Source organism: Brachycentrus maculatus, unplaced genomic scaffold (genome assembly GCF_059751285.1).
Source record: "Brachycentrus maculatus isolate JH-2025_06_01 unplaced genomic scaffold, ASM5975128v1 h1tg000674l, whole genome shotgun sequence".
Taxonomy (NCBI): domain Eukaryota; kingdom Metazoa; phylum Arthropoda; class Insecta; order Trichoptera; family Brachycentridae; genus Brachycentrus; species Brachycentrus maculatus.
In genome coordinates, this window is record NW_028281406.1 from 267,649 (window position 1) to 293,425 (window position 25,777).

Sequence of the window (25,777 nt, forward strand, 5' to 3'; positions counted from 1 at the left end):
GTTTTACGTGGTTTCCTCCCACCAATGAGCAAATGCTGAGAAGTTCCTGACTGGCCCACACTAGATTATCCCTCCTGATTCCAGCAAAGATTAAAATAAGACATGTTTTTTAGTTGAACGAAAAAAATCCACTTAATGATCAACCTTGTACACATAATAACTAACTAACTAACTAACCATCACGCCGCTTCACCGCAGGGGTAGGCAGAGAGAATAGAACGCCACACCACTCTGTCTTTGCAAACATTCTTCGCCTCTTCCACGTTCATGCATCTCCTCATACATACCAGCCGATTGTTACGACTCCTAACCTGACCACTTTCAAGTACTTGGCATACCTGATCGTGCCATGTTTTTCTCGGTCTTCCTCTGCTCCTTTTCTAATTACATTCGCCTCATAAATTTGTTTTGCCGTTCTTTCCTCACTCATTCGTTCTACATGTCCAAACACCTCAACACACCTTTCTTAATTTTAAGCATGGTAAATAATAAATCTAACTCCAATATATTTTTTTTAAATACCTCCCCACAGCGGCTATGTCGTCGGACCATATTTTTGAGGTCTTCTGTCGCCTCTCTTATTCTCCCAAGGTCTCCATCTTAAATTTTAATGTATTTTAAATATTAAAACATTTTAGGGAATATTTAAACCTTTATGTACACCATTGTGAAATAAAAGACACAGAATGTTATCGGTAAATGGGGTAAACCAAGGTTCAAAGTTACCGCTCGGGAAAGCCACTATATTGGCTATCGGAGCTGGCAACCAAACGTTCAAAAGCCAGAATATTGGCTATCGGAGTTCTATACGTTAAGGGTCCATCTTGTGGGGTATTGTATTGCAACATGTCCTGCCAGTTCAGTCTTGCTACGCGAGCCTTGATACCCGCTTTTCTAGATCTGCTATTATTTACGTCATTTCTTGTTTTGTCTCTTAGGATTATACCAAGCATGGTTCTTTCCATGGATCGCTGTGTGCATTTGAGCTTTTTTACATTTCTTCTTGTAAGAGCCATGGTTCCTAATGCATTTGTGGTCACTGGAAAATAAAACTGTTATAACTTTTATTATCTTCTTGTTTGACGCTTATACGTGCCAAATGGAGAATAAAACGCTCTCCAAAACAATATTGCGTTTTATTGGTCTTAAACTGCGTATAAAAACAAGGTGATAAATTTTACGCTTCTGATGCCACAACTCACCGGGAATTGAACCCATAATGTCTTGCTCGGTAGTCGGAGGGGCTAACCGTTACTTTTTATGAGTAAATGTATTTTGAATTACCTAACGTCCAAGTGACTCAATTCTAGCTACGGCTTATGCAACACCGCTTATAGTGTCCCTACTTACGCTCTAATTTTATAAGTTTTATAGGCTATTCCTACTTGTAAGTGGGCTTACTCTACGTTTAAATTTACTTTAATTTTATGTAATTCATGAGTGAAAATTCTAGACAAAAACACTCACTTTCTCGTTAAAGGCATGAGTTTATGCATGGTTAAGGCATGATTGAGTAAATGTGATTCATTGGCGTTTATTTGATTTGACTTATTTGATAAGGGTCACAACCCTCAGTAATGGTACTAAGACGGATAAGAATCTATCAAACTGAATTTTATGATTTTGAAACATTACCAGTTGGTTTGATAATAATTTCAAGTTACCATTTATTCAAAGTTTTTATTTGATGTTACATAACAATGTTATTTTGTTGTTCAGTATGAAAATTAGCACATTGCGCATTAGTTAGCTAATAATGGTTGTAGCTAATTAAAGGATTGGTTTACTCACTTATACCTTATCCCTGTAATTCCAACATCGTGCACGACTAAAGTAAGCTGTACCTAGGTTCAATTATGAAAGCGCACTTGTGTAGGTACGTTTGCACTCGTTCTTATCTCGTCTCTCCGCTTATACTCTTACTCGAGTGTAGAGGGGAGCCATAAATTATGAGCTTTGCGCAGTTATATGGATTTTACATACGAATTAAAAGAGAAAACTTAATTTTTAATTTTTAAAAATACTTGTGTAATACCACTATATCTCAAAATCCATGGTGACACGTGTTTCGATGCTTTCCGCATCATTTTCAAATACCGTATGTGAATCTAAGTCTAGAGTTGTGTCCTTGAGACGTTGAAGTTTGAAGAGGAAGTAGGAGCTTCTTCTTATTTAATTGATTTTTTTTAAACATTTTAATTTTTTGTGTGGGAACATGGACATGTTTATGATTATTTATATTCATTTATATTCTTATGAATTTCTTTTGTTTCTAAATATTGCACTTTATAACTTTTCCTATTGATAAGTTTTACGATTTCAGCGTTATTTTCGTTATACGAGTATGTGTGATTGTAATCTATTTAATGGCTAAAGAAACCTGGGAAAAATCTTATTTATTTTCTTTATTAATGTTCTTTGATTCATACCAATGTATGAACTTCCACAGTTGGAGTTTAATTTATATATCGTTATCTAGTAATTTTTTTATAATTGTTTTGTATTTTTTAAGTTTAAAAATTATATTTAAGTATGTAAAATGCTGGTTTTATGCTAACCGATTTTTTTGTTATTTTATGTGATGTTTTTGTGGCTATGTTTACTAACGTAAATTATTTTTTTCTCTTAGTTTTTGCATTTTCATTACATGTGCGGGTGAGTAGAGAACGGTTTTAGTTCAACTATTTTTATTTTACCAGTCTAATTCTACATCTGCATAATGCATTGAAATACGTGTCACAATAGATTTCAAGAAATAGTGGGACGTATACCAAGTGAAATTTAAATTTAAAATAGGCAACCGAATCAACTAATGAAATGATTAAAAACGTAATGTTGGCTTTCAAAATAAGACCGGCGGGCAAAACTTAAAGCTTTCAATTATTTTTCTTTCTCCGAGTGAGTAATAGTCCGATGTAGCGGCAGACAAAAAAAGACGATTCGCAGTTTACGCCACTGAGAGAAACGGAGCTCCCACAAGACGGAGAAAGGGTGCGAAACCTGCAGAGGATGGTGCTGCAAGGGTAGGGAATGGGCGGCGTTTCACTAGAACCATTAGTGCAACTGCACAACGTTTCCGAGGATTCTCGCATTCTCGCCTTATTCTTAAAACTTGTTTTGTGTCTTCGAACACTCTTACAGCCGGATAATGAATTTATGCGAATTTAAGCAATTTAACAAATGAATTTCTGGCAATTGTTTCCTTTAATTTTTTAAATAATGCCAATGGGTTGACTGATGTATCTTTTTTATAACCATGCAGCTTTTGGAGTCTTATAATTTAAAAAAAAACCCTAGATTAATTTGATTTAAGCTAACAAATATATATTTTCAAATGCCTAAACTATAACAGCAAAATGTTCGTTAATTTTTACAACACCCCATCCCTCATTTATTTGCCTTTGTATAATGTATAATAAACTTTTGAAATTTATGTTAACATAACTAATATTCGTTCGATTCACCATATTAATAATTTTGATTAACTTCGTTTGTATTTTTCAATTCATATTATATTCTTCGTGTTATAATTTTCTTCATTATATCCTGAACAAATTCAAAAGAAAACGATATATGTATACCCATTTGAAGGTCTATACTAGTTATAATATTTGGTTTTAAATTTATTCCTATTTCGTTGTATTTTAGATCGAAAAATCGTATTACGTATTCGACTTTTGCTTATGACCGTATTATTATGCGACATCGAACATTCGTTATCTGCCGATTAAGTGACATATAATCCCGACCCCGAATCCGTATGCATAATGCACGGATATATTTCTAGGGGTTTCCCAGAATGATAAACATTTACCTAAACGTAAATATTTGCTTTTACGTCTAAAAATATTTTCACTGATAAACGCTTGTAAACATGCTCCACCGTGTGTTACTTCAAACTAACATCTTGTTTCTTGCATAATATTCCACTAGAATGTGTATCATCTTTCTTATGTTATGTAAATCAACTGCACTTTAGGTTTAGGGAGTTATCTTTTTTGAACTTATGGTTACGAGATAAACAAAAGTGTTTGTGAAGCGTATATTTTTGCTGTCTTAGTCTCGATAGTTTAGGTGGTATAAAGTTGTTAGTATTATGTATCCATATTCATGATTATACTACAATGTAAGGAAACACGGAGAATTAGAGTCGGGGAGTAATGAGAGCCTCTACATAATAAATACATATCGATGGTCAAATCACTTAGAAACCATGATATAATGATTTTTTATATGAAAAATTCATAATATGATTGTATGAATACATATGTTTTATGAAAGTAAACAATTGAATTTATTTTATTTCATTACTGATTAGTCGAATGACGCGGCGATGACAGAATCAAAATAAAGAGCTTGTAGAATGTAGAAAAAAAAAATACTTTGTAATAATTGTAAATGGTACGTCTCGAAACCGGCAGAAAAAAATCTCGGCGAGTGGTCATATTAACATTACTAACATTTTTGTAAAAAAAATACACAAATTACTTAAATGGTTAAAATATTAAAAATATTTATTGCAAAAAAATTATGCATAGATGGCACTATGCGCATTTTACTTTTCAATATTCTGGTTTCCTAGTGTACTTACATTTCAAAATACTTAATCTGTATAACATGATGATTTAAGTTCAATAGAAAAATAATACAGTAAAAAAATATACATGGAGTAAAAATAATTTTTGTTTTTATTCATCTATCAAATTGACCGCACTCTTGCGGTTCTAGGTGAAGAGCACTTCTCAGCTATTCTAGTGTTACAACGGATTTTTTACGATGTTGGTTTATACTAGAAATTAATTGAAATTCTATATATAAAATTACTAGTGAGCTTTTGGTTAGTTGAAATAAATTACTTTGTATAATAATCCAATAAAAATATGGTAATAAAGAAGAATATGTTAGTTGCGTTAACATTTTGCCGAATAAATGAGATTCAAATGATATGCGTTAGAATTGTAGGTAAGTCACCCCTATAATATGCAAAGAGAATTCATTATGAACAGTGCATCCTCGCTCGTAGAAGGGCGCTAATCGCGGAGGAATGCCTTCGTACTTGCGCTTCGTCTTTTACCAAGGAAATGCAGTTGACAGTGCGCGCGCAGAAGAAAATTGCAGTATCGGGTCGTCGCAGGAGGGATGGGAAATGGGAAGAAGACGGGTCAGGGGGTCTCCGTCATACAAACGCTCTTTGTGAAGCTAATCAATAATTCACCGCTGCAGTCATATTGCACTCGAACCCAAGAAATGTACGCGTGCATAAAAACACCGGCGCTCCGGGGAGGCCACCTGCTACGGGCAACGCTAACACTAATAGCGCATGCTCCCCAACTTTAAATCATTAATTATCCACCTCTACACTTGTTACGTAACAGTTAATAATATTTAAATGTAACTTGCGATTCAAACAATGTCTTCACTTTTGTGTGATGTTGAAATATATATTTCAAATGATTACTTACGCCGTTTAATGAATTTACGAGCTCATTCTAAGCTCTTAAAGAGACTTTAAGAGAGGATACCGTAACAAAACTTGACTTAAAGCTCATGTATCTCAGTTTTTTTCGTATGACTTTATTATAATTTGAAGATTTTATGTTTTTACCCTAATAGAGTTGAAATGTTCATAAATAACGCCAAATTCAAGCTAACTCAACAAAACGTATAAACAATATTATTCTAAGTAGGTACTAAGTTTTTCAAAATTACCTAACAATTATGAAAATCATAGTTAATGAACTACCACGGAGTACTGATTTCAACAAAAATAAAAACTAAAATCACTCTCGGAATCAATGTATGGTTCTGATTAGATACTAATATTTCACAATTGCTTAATAATTATTAATAATCATTTAATGAATTAATGTGTCGGTGAATTCGTTTTTAAATGTTAGTGATGTTTGAAAATACATTTTTTAGTTGTGGTAGGGTGTCGAAACGTGGACATCTGGCTGCCGATGATAGCACTGATCTGAATTCGGCAAAACATGTATACGTTTTATCATTTTTCAATCGCCGTACTTCTAAATTTACTATAATTGGACGTGTTATGCAATGAATTTATAAGCATTGGATATTTAAAAAAAATATCATATGCTCTTAACATTCGACAATATTATACTGTAATAAAATTCAGATCTTGTTTATAAGAGTATAGAATGTTTAAATTTCGTTCAAAGTCCATTGCATATGATATTAATACAAGTATCTACACTTAAATATTTTATCTCTATTTTGATTTAATGATATTGAAGAAAAAATATAAATTATGTATCTCTAAAAAATATATGTATCTATTTTATATCTTCTAAGAAATTATTTTGACGACTGTGACACGGTATAAATACATAATAAATCATAATAATTTGTACATTATACAATTTCAGCGAGTGTTTTTGCCTAGAATTTTCACTCATGAATTACATGAAATTATAGTAACTTTAAACATAAAGAGTAAATCCACTCACAAGTAGGCATAGGCTATGAAAATTATAAAGTTGAAGCCTGAGTAGGGACATGATAAACGGTGTTGCGTAAGCCGTAGCTAGATTTCAGAGTCACTTGGACCTTAGGTAATTAAAAAAAAATATAAATACAATTTCATTGCCATAGTTCCATGAAGATGGTCTCTGAATAATGGCCGAAACGAGGATGAAATAGCAGATAGGTTGTTCCAAAAATTCTAGTACTTGTGTGTTTAAAAAAAATGCGTATTCAAGTATCGTTGGGTTGTGGTCCCGTGGTTAGTGTCGCGGACTCTTAAGTCAGAGTTTCTCGGTTCGAACCCACTCTACCACAATTTGATACCTACTTCTTATAATGAACCGCTTAGGCTCACAGAAATAGTATGAAATTGAAATATTTGTGTGATTAATAAAAACGCAAATATTTCTCTTTTTATAAAAAAAGGGAATAATCGCAAGCAGTGGCTGGCGATCGAATCAAATAAGGATTTCTCTAAAATAAATCATCACTTAATTTGGCTTTTGGATTCGATTACATATCAAATCACATCAATCAAAGCACAAATTTGGTTGCATGTAGCGCAATTCAAGCTACTGATATATTCGTTAATTTATTATATAATCCGGAAAGAAATATAAACCGACAAAAAGTATCGAATATGATTCGAATCGGGTAACCGAATAAGTAACAGTTATTCATTAGGCACATCTCTAACCGCAAGTATACATTCCATCGCGCCTCCAGATTATGTAGGTTTTATCGTAGGGATATTGCTGTCTAAAAATACTTTGGTTTCCATGCAAGATCATAATACTATTTCGTCCAAAGTGCTCTCAGCCCCGTTCTTGGCGTTGTTATATTATTCAATTGAATATAATTCACTAGAAACATTTCCTTTATTTCATCCAAATAGGCCACGATTTCAGATTGTTTTCGTTCCTGTGAAATGTTGGGTTTATTCACTCTTTCGTACTCGGGGAGAAATAATCCGCCCATAACAAGGCTTTTGACGTTGTTTGTGCTCTCGAGCGAAAATGGAAAACTGAATAGCTCTTTTGAGTGGTCGCTGCAAGGAAGTATTTGGCGTAGAGTGGTTTGGGGAAAAGTTTTTCGGGTTATATGGTGCTAATCGTGGCATGAAAACATGTATTCTTGTATTATTGTATCTGTAAATGTATCTGTAGTTGCTCTTTTATTTTACTGTATCGTTATGTTATGTAGACAGTTCTTACATATAATATGAATTTAACACTGATTTGATAATGACAATACTTGTATCATGTCTCCGAATCTTTCTAAACACACATGTTAATAGTTTGTATACAAATAAGAAGGAAATTCCTATTTAATCGGATATTATTTAAAAAAATTGTAGTATGGATGTTCAGAAACATGGGTCGAATTGTAAACGTTACTCAAATGTATAAAGTGATCACTTGAGTAAAAAATACCTCCAGAATTGGTCACACTAATAAACCTATACATATTATGAATGTAGTATGAATGTGTTATGAACAATATAATGAATATAAATTAAGCGATGGGTGTGTTTTTCCCCTCAGCATTTTTTTATAATTTATTTTACAATATTTGTATAGTATTCGGCTTATGCAACACTGTGCTTATCACATTTCTTCCTGGCTACGCCAGACGTAAGCATTTTTAATTTAGTTCCTTAGCCGAATGTATATCCATAGTTTTATGCTAAATTTTTATTTATTATAATATTTCATGAAAATCGTAGATGAATATTAAAGTATGCACTATAGAACATAAAAGTATCCACTACTTTAAATTGAAATCTGCCGTTTTATTTTCAAGCGACACGTTTTACCTCACGTTTCCCAAAGAAATGTACTCACATAACGTTTCATTACTCTCCAGGGTCTAGGACTAGGAGACGTCATTTGCGTCCTTTGCATCTTTGAACTGTGCTACGGTTTTTTCGTCCGAGTGGAAATGGCAGACTGTCTATCCCTAAAAACAATTACCGGCAGCATTTCCGTCCGTTATCAGAGCCGACATTGAGTTCGATACTGTTTTAACTCAGCTTCAATTACGTCGGATGGCGTCGCCAACTGCCGAGGTGGGTAATTGAATCCGACGTTCGATGGGCCGCCGTGCAATTCGAATTTCCCACTTAACTGGCAAATGGAAGCTCCCCGTTCACGTTGTATAGCTTTATAATTCTCCCATCTGCATTACACCCTGAGCTTTTTAAACTAATTCCCCTTTCAGTACAAATTCAACAAAAGTTGAATTTTATCTTTGAAAAACTATAAAAGGAAGAAAATCAAATTGAAAATCATGTTTTCAGGCGTTTCCCAGTATGTGAAAATAATCCAGGGTTTGGATCTTGCATACGCATAAAAGGGTCTCTGCTAAATAAAAGCTTTCTCAATCCAACATAAATGGCTATTGTGAACTCATATGTACTGTGTAATGAGATTGGTCAATATATCTAGGAGTTCCAAAAAGCAACAATTAATTTAATTGATTGATTGACCACATTTTGAGTGTGTCCAAATACTTGTTCAAATAATTAAATAAATGATTGGCTATTTTAGCTTTCTTAATACAACTTAGATGGCTCTTGTGAACTAATTTATATAGCATCATGAGATTAATAATATAAAAACTAACCTATATATGCCTAAGCAATGTAAATATTCTGGCTTCCATATTCTTCTTATCTATGTTGAGATGTCTAAAATTAAAAAGGAATAATAAGATAATTTAATAATTTATTTTTACTCTTTTGTTTTTTTTTTTAACTTTGATGCTTTTGTTTTCATTCCATTTTAAAGACTCGTAGATATCGAAGTTCTATTTCAGCAAATCTTCGTCATAACAAAATTTACGTCTTTCCACTCTAAAGTTCCTGAACAGTAGTCGGCAGAATAGTAGTACCGCATCTCCGAGGAGACTAAAACAAGCAAAGCAGCTTCTCCATTACTGTGTACACATTATTCTGATGTCGATCTAAATCACGTACATACCTAAAAGCATTGGGATAAAATAATATAGTTGGATATATAAACCGGAATGAATGTTCTCGTTATTTCTCGTATCTGAGCTCTTTTGTTAGTGAATTTACAATGTCGCCTGCACTGAATCCGCATTACCCCGTTTTGTTCTACTCCGGACATTCTCAGTTATTCTTCGTACATCCACTTAGCGTTGTCAATCAACTTTAACGATCGTCCCTCCGTAGAGTTCTCGTTGAAATTGCTCCAATCAGACCGAGATGAAAGATACGGTAAATGATGGCAGTTATTTTAATTATGACGGAGGAGTTGGTTTAATTGTCCCCAACGACCTTGATAAGTGTATTCGCATTCGCAGCAACAAATTAAGTTGTTATTGACTCCGACTTGGTTTCTCGTATTCTTTTTATAATTTTAATTTTAAGAAAAACCATGATTGAATCTCTAGTCTGGAGCATACTGTTATATGGAAGCGAAACGTGGACAATCGGGCTAGTATAACGGGGGCGGATGGAGGCGTTTGAGATGTGGTGCTACAGGCGCATGTTGGGGATTCATTGAGCGGAATATGTAGGAAATTACCAGGTTTAAAGCGGGCTTAGATGCTAAATAATAATAAATAATACTAAATAAATTAACACAACAGCGAGCCAAATGGATAGGCCGTAATATAAGACACCCAGGCCTGCATCTTACGATGACGGAAGGCATGTACGAAGACAGAAACTACTGAGGACGACCCTGCTTAACCTATATGGACCAAATTATCTGCGACATGGGTTGTAGCGATTACGCCGAGTTGAAAAGAAGAGCGGAGTATAGAGTAGGGTGGAGACTGACCATAAAGGAAGCAAACAAATCATTACAAAGATTTATGTATTTTAAATCAAACACAGATTTTTTGAGTCTACTAAATTGTATTTTATTTAAAAAAACACATAAAAATTAATAATGTGACAATTGTTTCGCCTAGTTATGTTTTCAAACAAAGATTGTTACCCACGAAGAAGAATTTTTTGTAGTGAAAAGATTTATCGTAGTGATCAATGTTTTTTTTGTTGTTGTTCAGAAATACCCCCTATGTTGCATACAACACTTGATCGTGTAAAGTACTTTATGTAATAATTCTTCATATTTATGTTTCGTCGAAAGAAAATTACTTTAACATACGTTGCATGACATACAACATAGTACTGTTTTGTTGTTGTTGACCTTTGGTGCCTATGCAAGTAAGTACCAAAGTGGCTAGTATTATCTGCAATCGTCTGAATCCTGGGGCAACCGTCTACTAGTCTACCAGGGTACCATAAAGTATAAAGCAGTGTTCGCGGTGTCGTTCCCTCTTGCCACAGCGCGGGGTAACCGTGCATATTCATGAGGTGGATAATTGCTTACACTAGTTCGAGAACGTTCTGCCTGCTGTTTACCCTACCCCACGCTTTTCATACTCAGCCCTCTATCGAATGAATATGATATGGATTAATCCTTTTTATTTTTAAACCTGAATCAGTATTCCACTCCAAAATATATCATTTTTTATTTATTCATTTATAAATTTGGCGTTCAATTTGTAGAACTCCGTTTTTATCTAAATATTAAATGTTAAAATCTGATTTTTAGAGTCTACGTAATTGTATTTTATTGTTAAAAATACATCAAAATAAAATTTGTGACAGTTGTTTCGTCTTGTTGTGGCATTTTCAAACTAATTTAATCATCAGTTTGAAAATGCCATAGCAATGCGAAATAATTGTCACAAATTTTACTTTTATGTGTTATGCCTATAATCTACAATGCCTAATTCATGTTTATGGAAATGAAATTATCATTGTACATACTATTATATTCTAAAAAAAAACTAACTAACCATCACGCCGCTTCCCCGCAGGGGTAGGCAGAGAGAATAGAGCGCCACACCACTCTGTCCTTGCAAACATTCTTCGCCTCTTCCACGTTCATGCATCTCCTCATACATACCCGCCGATTGTTACGACTCCATTGTTACATTATATTCCAAAAATATAAAATATCACTACTTATATTTTGAAAATATTTTCAAGAAAACAAGGATGTTCTTATAATGAGGCTTCGATAGGTTTATCGCATTTAAGAAGCAATGTTTTTATATGCTTAATATTTCTTTCTCTGTCCTCATATAAACGAGATATTTAAACAATTGTTTATTATTTTTAATGACAATTTATGGGATAGTTCAACATTTCATCATCAGTCAAATCATGTATGTACTTTAAAAAATAAATTTGCTACGTAAAATTGTCAAATGATTCAATAAATTTGAATGCTACTGTAATATTTTTATTAATATTTCAGTCATATCTGAAGTAAAATTAACTATCTTATAATATAATATATCCTTTTATCCTATTTTTTCGAATTCTCAAGGGTATTTGGTTTGAAAACTGAATGCAAATATATTCGTATCTATTGTATTATTTCGTAAACTGATAAAATCTTTTGTCTTTTCACTCATATTAGGTCACTGTTTATACCCGTTTATCTTATCAGCAAGTCAGAAAGTCATCTTGTTTTTGTAACTCCGATTTCTATTGTTGATGTATAATTTCGTGCGCGGAGGGCTACCAAATGAATTCAATTCGCCGTGTCTGTAAAAATCATCATGAATAACGGGTTGTGTTGAAATTTAAACAGTTTTTTTTACGATTTTTATTAAGATATAAGAAAGTTGATTTTATATTATCGTTTATTCACGTTAAACAACACTAAATCGAAGCGTTTTACGAACGGTCGTTGTCATGCCGTCGCTGACGAATCGTGCTTTCAACTTTCACAATGAGATGTTTGTTCTCGCCTAGTCTAGTCGCCTATCCGCTAGCTCAGGAGTCGGCAAAGTGTGGCTCGCGAGCTACATGTGGCTCTTTCTTTGTCAAATTCAAAATGACATTTTTTTTTTTACTTTTGTAATCATCGTAGGATCAAATAATTGATATTTGTAATACATTTATGGATACCTTACAGGTCTTGTGATGTACCGTTTATTCTCTTGATAAAAACAATATTCGGCTTAAACAGAAATCCTCTTACAATCGCATCGGTAAGTTATATTAAAATATTCTGAATTTATGATTTCGAAATTAAAAAATTAGAACATTTTAATGTGTACTTTAGTTTTATTCTGCCTTCTTTACTTAACAATTTAAAAATGCATAGTAAAAAAAAACTTGGAATATTAAATGGTATTCTTAAATATATTTTGAGTAACAGAGATCAATGTCTTTTTTGTGCTGTTTATACATCTTTGATAGATGTATAAATCTGCGCCAAAATGTATCTCTGATCAAAAATATGTTACTTAACCTGTTTACCGGGGAGTACACTTTTTAATTACGCAACATACAACAGGCGCGAACTCTTTCATTAGGACGTGTCAGTACGTCACGCTCGCGCCCGGTGGACATTAGTTCATATATTTTATTTATGCTTAAATCAATGAAAATATTGAAATATACATTTTTTTAATTTTCTAAATAAATAAATAACAAAGGAAAATACAAAATTACAACCAAATAGAAAATAATTCATGTCGAAACATGTATGGATGACTAATTAACTTTTTTGTTCGAAAATATAGGTCCCGCCCATTCCAGGGCGCAACAAATATTTACAGGATGTATTAACTGGTTTAAGAATACTTGTGGGTTCCTTCAAACATTAAATAAATTAAATAAAATAAAAAATTAAAAAGTGCCTCTCCTGAAATTTCCAACCCGTTTTGCTTCTCAAGTTTGCCTCTTTTGGTCCAAGAGGTGTCCGACCCCTGCCCTAGCCGTTGGATCTTGACGCTCGCCCGGGCGAGTCACTCTCCGCTCGCTAATGCTCGAATCTCCACTGAGATGATACTGATATGCACGACTTACTAATTTGATTAAACTAGCTCTGAAACATTCTTACGATGTTAAACTGCCGAACGAAACTAAATTGCATTTATGTAACACTCCCATTAACTTTCTTTAGACGTGTCTAATCGGTGAGAATTAATCAAACATCCATTCATGCCAATATTTATACTAAAAAGGTCTACAAAACCTCTTTATTTATAAGTTACTAATTAACCATCACGCCGCTTCCCCACAGGGGTAGGCAGAGAGAATCGAACGCCACACCACTCTGTCTTTGCAAACATTATTCGCCTCTTCTACATTCATGCATCTCCTCATGCATACCCGACGATTATTACGACTCCTGACCCGGCCGCTTCAAGTATTTAACATAACTTATTGTGCCAAGTTTTCCTCGGTCTTCCTCGGCTTGTTTTTCCAACTACATTCGCCTCATAAATTTGTTTAACCGTTCTTTCCTCCCGCATACGTTCCACGTGTCCCAACCATCTAAACACACCTTTCTTAATTTTATCGATAATGCTTATCTCAGCCTTGCATTCTTTCCTTATTTCATCATTCGAACATCTATCAAACATCGTTTTGCCACACATTCGTCTGAGGGATCGTATTTTAACTGCATTCTGTCTGCTTTCATCCTTCTTTTGCCAACTCCATGCTTCTTTATTTATTCATTTTTAATTTAAATTTTATTTAGTTGGTGTTTTTTAAGTAAACTTTAAATTATTTATTGTAACTGCGAGTCACTTGGTAGAATTTGGATACATTACCCAAATTTTTTAATTTAAATTGAAAATAGATAGATATTACCGCAATAGGACTGCCGACTCAACGAATGAAAATCTTTATTTATGTTTTTAAAATGTGTTTTTTTTTTAATTTAGTGATTCTGAAACAGCTGAAGATATAATAAAACAGCAACTATACAACTTTTTCCACATTTCCCACTGTAGACTTGTTTTATTTTATAAAATGCAGTTCTACAAAGAAATGTCATGCTGATCTATATCGTTAGGATGTTGAAATAACCATTTTTTTTACTGAGAAGAAGCAAAGTTAAAGTTCTCTGCAGTGCGTAGTTAAAACGTTAACTTCCGTTTAGAATCTTTGTCCAAAAATATATAAAAGAAACTTGTTCTTTAATTGAATCGATACAAGTATATTTTTGGCCATTCTATATTTTTGTTACATGCATGGGTAACTTTTTTTTGTGAATGTCAACTATTGAATGTATTACATATTTAGTATTATTAAGACGAGTGCCCGATATTTTTTTATTGCCAGTTACATACATGTCAAAGTAAGAATATGTACCATTTCGATTTTTCCCTTCCAAACTTATTTTGGATTTACAATGTTTTGAGTCTGTCCGAATGTTCGCGTGTTTGCGCACAGGTGCAGGATGTGCCTCCCTAATCATTATTGTGGTGAACAATACAATAGTGTATGAAATTGTAAAGCCAGCCGATGACAGGTAGCATGACCCGTATACACCAAAACTCTCATATTCTTTCTCATTTTTTGTGACTCCGTTGAGTATAGTGCACACATTGAGTTGGTCAATTATACATGCAGCATATATTTGAATATCATATTCAATCACAGCATGCCTACGCAATATACGCTTGGCTACCTGCTACGTTTGTATTCGTATATTAATAAATAAACAATTCGTTTATAACGTGTCATTCCATAGGTTCGTGATATGTAATATCTCTTTACACATTACACATTTCCCAATCGACTGCGCATGTCAGCCAATGTGAAAGTTTCAACTATTGAGAACATTACCGGTTTTGATTCGTATTGTTAATACTTCGTTCTACGTAGGTACATGTGGATGTATTGTGTTGTCCGTAGTGAGATTCACAGTACGCAGAGTAACTAGAAATGACTTTCTCATGCCATTGTCTTGATGGTGTTCAAAATGAAACGTTGTAGTACTCGTTGTAATATAGTAGAAGCCGGTTATAACGCGCATTCGGATATACCATTGGTCGTTTTTTTACAATATTTGTTTTAAGGTGCCCAGCGTAAAAACACATACAAGCACTGCAAGGTAAATTCAAATAGATAGACCTTAAAAGAAATAAAGGTTAATGTTCTTGTCATATAATGTTTTGATGGACACCCAACCGAAATGGATCCAAAGTAAAGAATGTAACTTTTACTAAATTAATTTACTATCGTGGATGGTAGCTGGTAAATAATAAAAAAATGGCCGCACTAACAACTTAATAAATTTGGAGGAAGTCCACGAAGACGTGCAATATGAGGATTCAGTTGACGATCCAACATACCAAGAAGCAGTGCAAGAATTAGAGACTGCGATTGGATGGCTAGAATCACCACAAGATTTTGACCCAATAAAAGTCATATTTTTTTTTAATTAAAATTTTATTTGGTAAATACCACTATTTCTAGTGATAGAAATAGTGGTATTTACCTAGCAAAACCTAGATGAAAAATGGATATATATATTGCCGAATCAATAAATGAAAATATTATGCAGTTTTCCCTGAAAATTTTATTCTAAAAAAAATCCTTTCGATAAAACAGAGAGAGATTACTAATTATATTGCAATAGTGATTATGTTATAATTATTATTTATATTTAAAAAAAATAATAAAGAAAATGTTTTGTTTTTATATAAAAAAAGTCGATTCGTTTAAACCACGGTGATCATATAACGCGGGTCAGATACACCGCCCGCAAACCCACGTTATAACCGGCTTCCACTGTATAATCAAACTCCGTAAACAGTATGTGATGAGTCTTTAAATACCTCTAGATCTTAATTTTGAAGTATGTATTCAAGTTTGCCTAATATATTATTTTTATTTTCACCGCCAGAATGTTCCCCATTTTTTGTAAGTTTACTTAAGTCTTCTTCCCATGTTTGTAACCAGCACGTGTATGCCTACATCGCCCGGTATTATACTCCCCTCTGGGATGCAGAGCCGACTGTGTAAAGAAGATAAATCTTAAACAAACATACCTGCTTTTTCCTATATAGTTTTTTGGTCCACCGCTACTGGTTTTTCAGCCGTGATATTGTCTCCACGAAACGCTTTCCTTAAATGTATGCATTTAACACACAAATTACCAAAGTTAACATCTTACAGTGCAAATAGAACATTCCCCACTTGCGTTTTACGAGGTTTTTTTTCTCGAACCCATAGGGCCCACTTGTTTAAACAGTTAACCTTTGTCGTAAGTTCTCAGTGGCAGGTAATAATGTTTTTATGGTCAATAAATATGTTGAACGACGTGATATTTTAAAGCTCTGACCAATTGATCTTATTTGCCATAATTATCGATTCCTTTTACATTTATTTATTTTTAACGGTAATAATCTTCAAAGGACATATTTTATATTCTCAATATTATTAATATTCAAACCATTTACTTTGTGGTTAGTCATTTTTACTTATTTATTTTTTTACAAAAATGTTGATAATATTAGTATGTAACCACTCACCGAGATTTTTATGTCTTAATTTTATTTATTATTATTTTATTTATTATTTATGACATATAAAATGAAGTTTTGTACTGACATTTCATGGGGGAACTGCATTTTATATAATAAAATAACTACTTTGTGTATAGTGTTTTCCATATATTGTTATTTATAATTATGTTTCAAATACATAATTTGTACATTTGTAATTTGAATCCATTTTTCTAATGCTTAAACAAAAATTTTCGTATTGATAACATTATTATTTTCGTAATACATACTTTAACTTACGTACTTATAAAACATGTGTACCTACTTTAGTATTGGTTTTTCCCGAACGCATAAGGGTTCGGTTAAGGTTAATTATCTCAGCACATTACTTGACACGTTAGTAACTCCTAATTAACTTACGAAACAATAAATTAGCGCACTGTCGTTGTTGTCTATGACTGTGAGATTACTCGAGATGTTTTCTCCTTAGAACAATGCTGGAGACGCGACAACGTTGCGCCACAATGGTCCAACTAATCTGGCAGCTCGGGGCAAGACAAGCCGCTAATTTGTCATTGGAAGATCGGAATTTGGCGATGCATTTCGTCGGGCAGGCCGGACAATGTCGTCTGTGGCCGAGAGAGCCTGCGCTAATTGGCGGATTAATCTGTCCCTAGATACAGACAGGGCCGAAGCTTTGCAAGAATACATTCGGGACTAATTGTCGTTCCTACTATGTTGCATCAAGATATTCTATTTAAATATTTTGTATCTAGGAGGCGTATCTTACCGTCTTATTTTACGTATACTTTTGAAGTTACTTTACTATTTAATAATAATAAAATCATTTAGTGATTTTTATTCAAAGTTTCTACTCAATTTTGACTTCATAAAAATCCTTTTTTTTCTTATTATACTGTTTTTTACCAAAACTCTTTTTAAAATTCAAACTCAATTTTGACTTTGAAAATGCTTTTTTTTCATTACGCTGTATTTTACCAAAAAAGTCGCTTATTTATTTTTTAAAATTCAAACTCAATTTCTACTTTGTAAATGCTCATTTTTTCTTATGTTGTATTTTATCAAAACAAAAACGTATAGTGATTTCTTCCTATTTAGACTCAATTTTGACTCAAAATACTCCTTTTTTCTTATTATGCTGTATGCCCATAAGGCAAAATAATATGTTTTTGACTGCTTACATATTATATAAATATGAAGTTGATTTTATAAGAAATACATTCATATAAATTTCAGGAATAGATTAAGGTTGGAAAACGGTATACAATATGTATGTTTTTATCAATAAAAACATACTATCTTTCCGAGTACGTGTTTTTGGTAAGAACCGCTGTTTAATCTCAAGAAATTATCACCAGTCCATTATTTAAATAACAAGTCTCCGTTGACCGGATCATATTTTATTTATGAACGCATAATGCGCACACAACGCGTGTTTGCATACAATAATGAACCAGTTTCCGCAAACCGTCTGTTTAACCGCAAACGCCGCCCGGCTATGTGTGGGGCGACCATATTATTTACTCGCCTTTCGCCAAAATCTACGTTATTTATAGGCTTTATCGCGGTCTTCCCCCGAGCTCACAATGCGCCCCACTTTACCCTTTTTGGTTGTCTCGCTGCGGCTTTTGGTCGCCTTTTTATTACGAATGTATCGGTCCAATCTACGCGCACAATGGAAGAAAGCTTTTTGTAAACAGCATCTACGGAATAGGGCGAAAAAGTTTTCCCGTATTAACGATATTTCCCCCACTTCATTATGCCAGTTTTTGTACTGAATGTACTGCGGGCTTAATAAATTTGCTCTCTTTAATACCTTCCAGTTACTTTTTACCGCAGTTTAGTGATTTCCCCCCGTCTACGTGGGTACTTGTATGTGTTAATTGAAGATAATATTATGTACACAATTTGTTTGCTTTCATTTTCTCGAATTGAGTCACAGTCCTCTGGCCTTTGAATATAAGGTTTTATGCACTATTCCCTGCTACAACTTCCCATTTTCAAACAAGTTCATTTGATACAATATTATATACATGCATTAATTGTAACATAAATCTGCGAATACATCATTAGACAGCAACATAATAATTTATACATGATAAGAATAGTGAAGGAAACCAAGCTAGGACCAAAATGCCGGACCTTCTTCTAGTGGAACAGAAGGCCTGTTGACGACAGGTCAACATTTCGGCTTCCCCTAAGGAGTTTTACGTGGTTTCCCCCCAGCATGAACAAATGCTGAGAAATTCCTTATTGGCCCACACTAGATTATCCCTCCTTTCCCAACATAGAATAAAATTTGGTTTTAATTATAAATTAAGGTTTGAATTGCATTCAAACCCGTTGATGGAAGCTTCTGTAAAATAATAATAAACCATATCCGCTCCCTAGGTGGAGCATATGGAGTTCACAAACTGTCTCCAGGGTTTTCTGTCGGCTGCCAGCTCCCTTGCATCCTCCCAAGTCAGATCTGCGTCCCGAAGTTCTGACGAGAACTGCCGACGAATTGAATATATTTATATATATATATATATATATATATATATATATATATATATATATATATATATATATATATATATATATATATATATATATATATATATATATATATATATATATATATATATATATATATATATATATATATATATATATATATATATATATATATATATATATATATATATATATATATATATATATATATATATATATATATATATATATATATATATATATATATATATATATATATATATTGATTAAAATATATAATTATTATATTTTAATCATGTCTTACCACAAAGAGAATGCCGAAACAATATATAACATAAAGTAGGTAACCAAAATCCTCTAATTGATCCATAAACTTTGTGCATAACAAGCAATGTGAATCATAAATGCAACTTCCATCTTAATCATAATGTATCGAATTTCCTCGACACTCAAATAACCATTGGCAAATATGAATGCATTTATCCACTTTCTTAAGGATTTATGTAGCTTACACGCCACTCGAGTCCCGCTCAACGGGATTAATGGCCATCTATCGGTATTAATCAAGAATCTTAATGGGATTTCCTTTCACCGGCGCGTGGCCATCGGTAGGTCGCGGAAGAAAATCCCATCCGGGGATTCCGGGCTCTCGGCAGGGGCCTATCATAGTCTTCGGCTGGCGGAGCGGCTAATTGAATCCGCGTCAAACGCTGCTAATTCCATTAGTAATCCCGCTGTCCGCCCGGCCGCCTCTCGAATGTGTACCGGAATTAATTTACAGCTAGGCCTCATTCACCGCACATACCCTTCCGACACGACACGACACGACACACGACTACATCTCTCACCATTCAGTTCAGCTTCATTGCAGATATTGGATTAGATTTAATGTAAAGTTGTTTACTTTTGAAATGCGAAGCAAATAATTTGTAACGTATTTTATTTTTTAAAATCTATTCAATCACGTGTTTCGATGCATTTCGCATCATTATGAAATACCGTATGTGAGGCTTAGTCTAAATTTTAGGGTTGTGTCCCAGGGACGTTGAAGGATGAAGAGGGATAGGAGCAGTTTCTTAATTTTTTAAATTTTGTTTTTTGTTTTTTATCAGTGGGAGGATAGAGTAAAGCCTCCCCCTATTGTCTCTCAGGTTATATAGGTCGTTTTGTCATGGGCAACGTCACCTGAGCCATACCTTCAAATAATGTTTTCTTTCTGTAGCATCTGTGAATTCTTTGGTCTTCCTCTAGATGTCTTTCGGGGAAGATCCATGGCGATTGCTTGGTTCACAATATAATCAGGTTATCTACGTCCTATGTGCCCTAATCATCCCAAATGCCTTTCCTCTACCTTACTATTGATGCCTGTTACAGCCAGGCTTTCACGAATGCGTGAACTCTTTATTTTGTTTCTAAGGGACACTAGTTGACCATCTAGCATTCCGCATTTCGCATTTCAGTAGTTTCTAGTTGCCTAGAATAGGTGTAATAGACCGTCCAGCATTCGGAGCGATAGAGGAAAAACAATAGTCATACGTTACTTCTCTTTATGGATCAAATATTATATTCTTGTTTTTTTTCGTTTTCATCATGATTTACCAACTTTCTCGGAGGTCGATGCAGTAACTGCACTGGGGATTACCGTACGATTAATATATTATCGCTTGTCAATCCCTTGCCAGCCAATTTGCGAGCTGCACTTCTGACAAAGGTAGAAACATTCCGTCGAGCACCGGCATTCAGTATTCATTACTCCGCGGAGCGCGGGTACCGTTGGGAAAGCGATACGACTCGGCGTCACTACAGCCGAGCCGGCTTGTCGTGCACCGAGATGCTACACGTAATAATAAATCGGTGAAATCGTGGATGTGAATGTCATTAAATTGTGTGTCTACTTGCGCCGGGAGACGGCCAACAACGGCGTTCGATCTTTTAGAAAGTAGCCCCCGACCAGACCGAGATACACTCCGAGACGTTAATTGAACCGACATTTAATATCAAATGTACACGGAAACTTGTCAGCCATTCTAATAACCATTCGATTCGATTTATTTACGCCCGACTTCCTTAGACTTAAGTGCTGCACTTTCATAATACCCATTCTAGTCATATTGTTAAATAAACCGCTTCATGCTATATATATAGTCGAAGTTAACTCTAGTTTCCTCTAATTATTTCCTCAGCGAAATGCTCCAATAAAGGTCGAGGGTCAATATCGGACAACGATCTTACTATTCACAAAGTTTTATAAATGGGTTCATTTAAATGTATTATCAAATACAAAATCAATGAAGGTTTTTGTATGAATTCACCGAAATGAATTTAAATATTTTTTATGATCATATATATATATGTCTTCCGGCTTATTACACAATATCAAATACGTAATACGAATCGTATTAAATCGGGGGTTCACTCATTATAACAGTTCGGTTTTTCATGCTATTTAAGTCCTAATTATCTCATAGTCTCGTGATGCTTGTTTTAAATTATAACGAAAACACTAATAATACTTCAGTTTTTTCCGCCCAATTCACTTGAAATTACTAATCAGTATGTTTCTTTCTTGTACATTCTTGATTCTTGTACAGGTTTTCTATTTTAAATTTGACATTTTATAAACCAAATTGGACGCGTTAAAATTAAATTACACGTTTGACAAATGAAAATACACGTTTTACAAAGTAAATTGGACGTTGTATTTTATGAAAAGTCAGAATTTTGTAAAATAAAGTTATATTAGTACTGCATATACCGTAAGTGTGAATACTTGCCCAAGTCGTCGTAGTTAGTCGTCAAGTTAGCAAGCCTGCGCGGCGCGCTGTCGTAGTCTGTATGCGCGATGTGTACTGAAGTTTTCAGACAAGATTTTCAATACGAATTTGAATCAAAATTACTACTTTTAATGCATTTTTAAATATTATAACGGTTTTCATATAAAACTTCATATAAAATAACGACTAATTTGTTTAGTAAAACTCATAATTTTATTTGTAAAACGTCCAGTTTAAAGTCAAAAACCTGTATTACTTAACTGCGTCAAGAATCACGTATTTAGTAATATACTGATGTCAATGTATTGTACAACTGTTAATTTTTATTATTATTTTATGCGACACGTACTGATAAAAAGTTTTCCTTCGGTTTTCACCGGTATGCATAGCTTTGAACGGCCGAATATAACTGCTATTTTAAAACATTACACCTGACCCATATTCCCGTGTGTATTTATATTAAACCGACATTTTGTAATGTATTTATCATGATGGGAATCAGAAGTAAACACGTATTGTACATCGAATACCGTTCGTGTGATGTATCCAATCTCAAACGCAAGACTTGCCGGAGGACTCGAGATAATTTTACAGATCACAGAACAACGGCACTTCGGCTGTTTACAGGAGAATGGGGTTTAGTGCGCAATCATTTTCTTGCGCTTTTAAATCTGCGCCGTAAAGTAGCCGATTTCATACTGCTATCTATTAAATGTTTACAGAATAAGTGCCGTCCATAAACTGGTAGTGTAAAGGCAAAGGGGTATATCTGTCTCAGACCAAATTTTACAGGAGAGCAAAAACAAACTTGTGAAATTAAATAACTCATTTGTTTTATGTATTTTTATATGTACATATCTTAATAAAACTAAATAAGTACTTCAACTACAGCTATACCCTTTTGCCATATTATGGAATACACTATTTTAGACATTTTGTGGAACAATCTTAGAAAATGAAAAATTTGACGGACATACCCCTTTACCATTATACTACCTAAATATGGGAATATAAAATAGATTCGCGTATACAATATCTATGATTACTGTATTTTCGCCTCTCTTTCATCCTTTTATTTTACAGTATCTACTCAATGAATTAGGGCCACGCAGAATTTCGCGCAATTTCTCAATTCAAACAGGAATAACTCAGAGAAAACCTTGAATAAAACAACATTGAATTTTATTTACACATGAACACTTTATTACGCTTAAATTATGCATATATTTTCATATAAATATAGTAAGTATTTAGTATTTCCACCTTTGGCAAAAATAACTGCCTCAATTCTTTTTGGCATACTTAAAATGCACTGTTTTATCATGTTTTTTATTTCTTCGTCTTCTGACCAAATTTTTTGAATATTTTTTTTAGACAGTCTACAGTCGGATTTGGAAATGAGTATACCTTATTTTTTAACATGCTCCATACGTTTTCTATAGGATTAAGGTCCGGAGAATTTCCAGGCCAGGGGAGCAAAGGCAGATTTTTGTTAGACAAAAATTTTATTATTGATTTAGCCCGGTGGCAAGGTGGCCCATCCTGCATGAAGGTGTATGGACCTTCTGTTGGGTCGAGTGTATGGTAGAAGGGCAATAAAATTCGTTCGAGGACCTGCTTATAGGAATTTTGGTTCATTTTTCCTTCCACGAAAAACAACGGCCCAGGTAAATTGTTAATAAAACATGACCATATCATTGTTGCAGGGGGGTGTTTGATAACTTTTACCACACAGGCCTCATTGTAACGTTCCATTGGTGTTCTCCTGACGAATCGACGGCTCTCTGTCATGGCTTCTAACCGGCACTCATCACTAAAGATGACCTGAAAAATAATGAAAATTTAAGTTTAATTAAAAAATATAGGTTTATTTACTAAAATGATATGTTGAAAATTCAATTTAAATAAATACCTTTTTCCAATCATCTACCGAGTAATTTCGATGTAGCCTGGCCCATTTTGATCGATCCGCTTTCATTCGTGGTGTCAATTTTGGTACTTTTACAGGGCGCCTGCATTTCAGATTTACTTCGTAAAGACGTCGCCTCAGTGTTGATACCGATATATTTATACCCTCTTCTTCCAATTTTATTTTTAATGTTTTTGCTGATGCACTACGGTTTTCTAAGGCACTTTGAACGATTTTTCGATCAGTCCTCGGTGTTGTTTTTCTAATTCTACGACAGTTCTTTCGCCGATTGCTGGTGGCGGGTGACTGATTTTTTATTGATTTTGAAATTCTGTCCACTGTTTGACGAGAAACGTTTTCTTTTTTTGAAATTTCTCTATTAGATAGTATTTCTAATTTCAGTAGCACTATAACACTAGACTTTTTTTCCTCAGAAATGTCTTTACTTTTTCCCATTTTGTCCTTTTCAAAAAAAACACTTGTGTTTACAAAAAAAAATTATACTTTATGAACTAAAATTAAAAATTAAGTTTTTTTCACAAGACACGATAACTATATAACCTTTCTGAACAAAACAGCAACCAGAACTCAAGAAACTTCACTAATAAATGAGATAGGACTATTTTTTGAACTTTCAACTATCTGTCACCTGTGCTAATTAGGGACCTTTCTCAGAAAAAGGGTTTGAAATTTTGTAAAGGCTTAAATAATCCAGGTATATTTTACATATTATTGAAGGTAATATACATGATATTAGATGTCAATCGAAAACTTAAAGTATTTTTGTAAAATAAATATTATAATCCAAAAGATTTCAGAGTATTCAAAAAAATAATGGGTGGCCCTAATTCATTGAGTAGATACTGTATTTTATTTATTTTCTATTTGAACTTCATGTACAGAAAAGAAATATGTACATTGGCGGGATTATTTCTGAGAAGCAATATCTTTCAACCAACAAAAAACAGACTAGTGATATTGGTCAAAACGTTTGTTAACTTATATAGCTGTTTGCAATCAGAGGGTAGATAGTGCTTTTTCTCTTGTATGTTGTGTATATAGGTATCCTTCTTTTATAGTTAATTGTTTTTCAACTATTTTAAATTGAATGGAAGCATGGAGTTGGCAAAAGAAGGATCTAAGTAGACTGAATGCAGTCGAAACGCGTTCTCCCAGACGAATGTGAGGCAAAACGTTGTATGATAGATGTTCGAATGGTGATATAAGAAAAGAATGCAAGGCTGAGATAAGCATTATTGATCAAATAATAAGAAAGGAGCGTTAAGGTGGTTTGAGCATGTGAATCGAATGAGCGAAGAGAGAACAGTAAAACAAATTTATGAGGCAATTGCGGTTGGTAATAGAAGCAGAGCAAGGCCGATGGCAAGGATTTCAAATATTATAGTCGGAGTAATCGGTGGGTCTAAATGAGGAGATGAATGAATTTGAAAGGGTCGATTTTTTTGCAGACAGATTGGTGTGTCGTTCTATTCTCTCTGCCTACCCATGGGGGGAGAGGCGTGATGGTACGTTAGTTATTTAGAATGTTCAAGTTAAAGTTAAATTCATCTTTGCGCTGTTAATATGCAAATGTCCTTATAAACTGACAGCCAATACATTATCTCCTTAGGGGACGCCTTGTAAAACCAATGCAAACATCACTTTGTAATACACTCCACCGCGATGCATCTTGCATCGTATTTATAGCGACACGAGAAGGTTGATGCTAGCCTATCTCATTTGTAAGTAGTTCTGTCTGTTGGTAAGAATTATGATAGTACCTACA

At 33.8% G+C, this 25,777-nt stretch overlaps 1 protein-coding gene across 1 annotated transcript in view; it reads left to right on the plus strand.

Annotated features, from left to right (window-relative positions):
• Positions 1-25,777, plus strand: part of LOC148300671 (uncharacterized) — a 110,414-nt gene that overhangs the window by 14,143 nt on the left and 70,494 nt on the right. The gene's annotated exons all lie outside the window — the stretch shown is intronic.